This window comes from Piliocolobus tephrosceles, chromosome 1 (assembly GCF_002776525.5).
Source record: "Piliocolobus tephrosceles isolate RC106 chromosome 1, ASM277652v3, whole genome shotgun sequence".
Taxonomy (NCBI): Eukaryota; Metazoa; Chordata; class Mammalia; order Primates; family Cercopithecidae; genus Piliocolobus; species Piliocolobus tephrosceles.
This window is the reverse complement of record NC_045434.1, coordinates 75359299-75365163: the sequence shown is the minus strand read 5'-3', so window position 1 is coordinate 75365163 and position 5865 is coordinate 75359299. Positions and strand designations below refer to the sequence as shown.

The following is a 5865-nucleotide window of genomic DNA, read 5'->3' as shown; positions in this document are numbered from 1 at the left end:
CTAAAAGATTTAACTTCTACCATGGAGCCTACCCTGACTCTAATTCATTTTATTATTTTGCTTCTCTGAACTACAATATTTACCAGACACTTTACTTTTAAAATTGGTAATATCACTCTTTTTGTTCCCTTATAGTCACATAAGAGACAGGCTAATAGAAACAAATTGATCCAAGTTTGTGTTTAGTTAGATAAAACTTAGGTAGCAAGATGAAGCTTAGGTAATTAAGATGCAGATAGGTAGTTTGCTTCTTTCAACTATAATATTTGCCAGAAATTTTACTTTTAAAATGGGTAATATCACTTTTTGTAGCTTATAGTGACAGGAGAGATAGCTTAATAGAAATAAATAATCCAAGTTTGTAGTTTAGCAAAATGAAGCTTAAGTAGTTAAAATTAACACTCAATTAGAAATTCATGTTCAATTGACATACAACTCATTTCATTACATTTGCTAACCATGATTTTCATAACAGTTAAATCAGTTAACTTTTAAATTATGTTCAAACAATAATCTATTATTAAGTTGTTAGTGTTTTAAAGAGAGGCATGGATTTATTTTTGATTTTTAAAATAACATCTTAAAGCCAACACTTATGTTAATTCCCAGTTTAGTTTCTTCTAAAATATTTCTACTCTGATAACAAATTGGGGCATACAAATTTGGTAACATTGTTTCTTATTTTTAAAAACTTAAATGTGAAATGGTGTGATTTATAATAATAAAGAAATACCAGTAAAAATGTAATTTTTCATTGGTACACATAGTAGCTAGTTTATTTTATTTATTTATTTATTTATTTATTTATTTATTTATTTACTTATTTATTTATTTATTTATTTACTTACTTATTTATTTATTTGTTTATTTATTTATTTATTCAAGATGGAGTCTTGCTCTGTCATACAGGCTGGAGTGCAGTGGCACTATCTCAGCTCACTGCAACCTCGGTCTCCGTCTCCCAGGTTCAAGCAATTCTCCTGCCTCAGCCTCCTGAGTAGCTGGGATTACAGGTGCCCAACACCATATCTGGTTAATTCTTGTATTTTTAGTAGAGATGGTGTTTCACTATGTTGGTCAGGCTGGTCTCAAACTCCTGACCTTATTATCCGCCCGCCTCGGCCTCCCAAAGTGCTGGGATTACAGGTGTGAGCCACTGTGTCCAGACTAGTAGCTAGTTTGTTTTTAATCACATTAAAACAGCATTTAAATGATATATATTTAAATTAATCTTAAAACAACCATCCTGATATACCTAGTATCTACCTACATTTTAGTTACATCTTAATTATCAACGAGATCAAATGTAAGTTATCTGTCTTTGTGGAATCAATAAAACTATGCTAAGACTATACTTTCAAGGATATTTCAGATAAACTTCTAGAGCTTTTCTGAACCTGTAGAGCACCAGAAACCATGAAAAGAGGGTGTAGCATTCTCTCCTGAGTGTGAGGCTGGCTCTTGGTGCTACCTCACTGAAACCACCATAGCCACTGATGATCATTCTTCTCTTACTCTGAGAGAGTAAGGGAGAGATGACACAGTCTGAGTGGTTCTCATTTTTTCTTTCTTTCTTTTTTTTTTTTTTTTGAGATGGCATCTCGCTCTCTCACCTAGGCTGGAATGCAGTGGCGAGATCTCGGCTCACTGCAAGCTCTGCCTTCCGGGTTTATGCCATTTTCCTGCCTCAGCCTCCCGAGTAGCTGGGACTACAGGTGTCCGCCACCAGGCCCAGCTATTTTTTTGTGTTTTTAGTAGAGATGGGATTTCACCGTGTTAGCCAGGATGGTCTTGATCTCCTGACCACATGATCTGCCAGCCTCGGTCTCCCAAAGTGTTGGGATTACAAGTATGAGCCACCCCGCCCCACTTGAGTGGTTCTCATTTTAAAAATAAAATTAAATTAGTAAAGAAATAAAAATGTGCTTTTGTCTACTTTATAGAAAATCTAGCTCTACTGACAAATTCATACCTATATCTTTAATACACATACACATATCCACATATGTATGCACACACACACACACACACACCCCGCACACACCAATCAGTAAAACTCAAGTAAGGGAATGTTACTTTGTAAATGGTTTATACTCAGTATTCCCTAATCAAGTGAGGCTTTGGTATAAAGCAGTAATCTCAAGATATCATTTCAAAATATGCAGGAAAACAGTAAGAAAATAGGTATGTTTATTTACATGAATATGTAAATATTTATATTTATTATAAAGCTGCTTAAATATTGAAACCTCAGAATTTTGTGCTATAAAGTATAGAAGAAGTAGTTAACCATGTTTTCTTGTTGTTTATTCTAATGCATTCCTTTATTCTCTGGACTATATTTTTGAGGAGTTTTTGTGGTTGGCAACTGATAAATTGTATAAAACTTCATAGATAGGCCAGGTGCTGTGGCTCATGCCTGTAATTCCAGCACTTTGGGAGGCTGAGGTGGGTGGATCACTAGTTCAGAAGATCATGGCTAACACGGTGAAACCCCGTCTCTATTAAAAATACAAAAAATTAGCCGGGTGTGGTGGCGGGCGCCTGTAGTTCCAGCTGCTCAGGAGGCTGAGGCAGGAGAATGGCATGAGCCAGGGAGGCAGAGTGAGCTGAGATTGTGCCACTGCACTCCAGCCTGGGCGCCAGAGCAAGACTCCATCTCAAAAAAAAGAAAGAAAAGAAAAGAAAAGGAAAAAAATACTTCATAGATATCAGAATGTCAACTTAGCCATTTCTAGAATTTTTAGATCAGCTCACTTTTTGAAAAGGCTCTGTAGCTATTGCCCCATAATTGGTTGTTTCAAAAAGATTCCAGAATTCACTCTCTTAGTTTGCTTGGACTGCTATCACAAAATATATTAGATTGGGTAATTTATAAATAATATAAATTTGTTGCTTACAGTTCTGGGAGCTGTAAAGTCCAACATTAAGGCACCAGCAGATTTGGTGTCTGGTGAGCAGTCATTCCTCTTTGTTGGAGAACAACAGGGCAGAAGGGTAAAAGGGTAAATAAGATCCCACCGGCCTCTTTATAACAGTATTAATTTCATTCACGAGGGCTCATGACCTAGTCACCTCTCAAAGCCTCCACCTCTTAATAACAACACGTTGTAGAGTAGATTTGAACATGCAAATTTTGAAGAGACGCAAGCATTCAAACCACAGCATCCCACCCCTGGCCCTCCAAAATGTATGTCCTTCTCACATACAAAATACATTAATTCCATCCCAATAGCCTTAAATGTCTTAATTCATTCCAGCATCACCTTGGAAGTCTAAAGTCCAGAGTCTTATCTGAATATCATCTAAATATGATACGTGTGAGACTCAAGGTACAATGCATTCTGAAGCGAATTGCTTTCCAGCTGTGAACATGTGAAATTAAACAAGTTATGTACTTCCAAAATACAATGACTGGCATAGGATAGACATTCCCTAAAGGGACAAATAGGGATGAAGAAAGGGGTAGCTGGTCCTAAGCAAGTTCAAACCTCAACAGGGCAAACAACATTAAATATTGAAGTCTTGAGAAACATCTTCTCTGACTCCATGCCTTGCCTTCTGGACACATTTGGGTAGGAGTTGGGCCTTCAAGGCTCCAGGTGGTCCCACCTCCATTACTTTACTAGGCAAAGCCCACACTGCAGCTCTCACAGATTGGAGTTCAGTGCCTGCAGCTCTCTGAGGCTAGAATTGCATGGTTGTGGCTTTATAAGAATGGGGTTATGGAGGAGGCCCTGCATCCCCAGTTCCACTAGGCATTGTTCTAGTAAGGGCTCTCTGCTGTGGCCCTACCCCCACGGCTCCACTAGACATTGTCCTGGTGAAGGCTGTCTGTGGTGGCCACACTCCTGTGGCAGTTCTCTGCCTGGGTCATCAAGCTTCTGGGTCATTCTTTGAAATCTTGGTGGCTCCAGGTGGCCCCACCTCCGTGACTTTGCTAAGCAAAGCCCACAGTCACACGCCCACGACCAGTGCATTCTGTGACTGGTGGAGATGACACTGCATGGACACCACCAAGATTACCACTTGGAGGAGCAGCCAAGGCTGCACCTGTACCCACTACAGTTGAACCTGAGGTGACTAAGGAGAAATGCAGGGAGCAGAGCCTTGGGGCAGTGCAAGACAGTGAACTGCAAATGTCTGTAGATACCCTGGGACCCTCTTTTGAAACTGTTCTTTTCAAAGGCCTTGGCGTTGTAGACTTGTAATGAGCAGGACAGTTCTGACAATCTCTGAAATGCCTTTGGGATTATACTCTGATTGTCCTGATGAATAACATGTGGCTTCCTTATATCTGTAGTAATCCTCTTATCAAATGTCTGCTTGATCATACCTTTGGTGTTCTCTCCTGAACACATTTATCATTTTTTACAGGCTGAGAATTTTCCAAAGCTTTAAGTTCTGCTTCCCTGTTAATTATAAATTCCATCTTTAATTTATTTCTGTCTTCTCACATTTTACTGTCAAGCGAAGCCATGCTATACCCTCAACACTTTGCTTAGATATTTCTTCTGCCAAATATTGTATTTCATCACTTGGAAGTTTTACCTTCTGTAAAGCACTAAGACGTGCACAAAATTTGCCAAGTTCATTGCCACTTTATACCAAGGATCACCTTTCCTTCAGTTTTCAGTAACAAGGTCTTTATTTCTGTTTGAGACCTCATCAAAATGGCCTTCAGGGTCCATGTTGTTTATGACCACTTGGGTAATTTCTAAGAGGACTGAAGTCTCTACATCTCTGCTATTCTGAGCCTCCACCAGAACCGTCCTTAATCCTCCATTCACAGAAATGTAGGTTGTTTCTAGCATGTACCTCCAAACTATTTCAAACCCTTCCCATTACCCAGTTCCAAAGCCACTTCCACATTTTTAGGTATTTGTTACAGCAGCACCTCACTTCTGTCTCAGTCTGTTCAGGCTATTATAACAAAATACTCCAGCTAGGTAATTTATAAGCAACAGAAATGTGTTGCTCACAGTTCTGTACCCTGGGCAGTCTACATCAAGAGCAAGATGCCAGCAGATTCGATGTCTGCAGAGGACCTGTTCCTCGTAGGGGGTGCCTTCTGTGTGCTTACATTGCGAAGGAGTAAACAAGTTCCTTCAGGTCTCTTTTATAAGGGCACTAATCTCATTCGTGAGGGCAGAGCCTTCCAAGGGCCCCACTTCCCAAAGGCCCCATCTTTTAATATCAACACTTTAGGGATTTGATTTCAATATGTAAATTTTGGAGGAACACATTCAGATCATATCAGTCACCTAAGACCACTGTAGATTTTTTAATGGTAAGCATTGTTTCCTCTTTAGGGCAGTTAGAATCTTCCTTTATATTTGAAGCTTCTGAATATGTATTTACACACACATTTTATTATGTGAATCTCTGTTTGCTAATGCAGACCAAGAAGGTAAACCTATTAGTATCACATAATCTTTTATCTCTGGGAAGGTTTCTTTGGGTGTTTTGTTTCTTTGTTTGTGAATGAAAATACTTATTATTCAGGAGTTAGATCTCCATGAATTGTCCTTCATATGTGCTAACAGTTCTCTCATATTTTTATCTTTATGCTAATTTATTCTGAATTCTGAGATTGTTTCTAAGTTTATTGTTTAATTCATTCTTTAAATTTTCTGTAATATTGAGTCTATTTTTTTCCTATTTTAAGACCTATTTTACTTTCATTAGAGTTTTTGTTTTGAAAAAATTCTTATCTCGGCCTGTTTCAAAATACATGTCCTCATTGAGAACAAGATGTTTTCTAAATTCTTCTTATACTTCATTAAATAAACCTATTTAGGAGGAAGCAGACTTCTGAGTAACTAATGCTTTGCTCTTCTTTCTCGTTGCAACATATTTTCAATG

The 5865-nt window shown here is 38.2% G+C and overlaps 1 non-coding gene across 1 annotated transcript; it reads left to right on the top strand.

Moving 5' to 3' along the window:
- Window positions 1-1345: 1345 nt before the first annotated feature.
- Window positions 1346-1554, top strand: LOC111537161. Its single transcript, XR_002729923.1, has one exon. It is a non-coding gene; the product is annotated as a small nucleolar RNA U3 (small nucleolar RNA).
- The last annotated feature ends 4311 nt before the right edge of the window (window positions 1555-5865 follow it).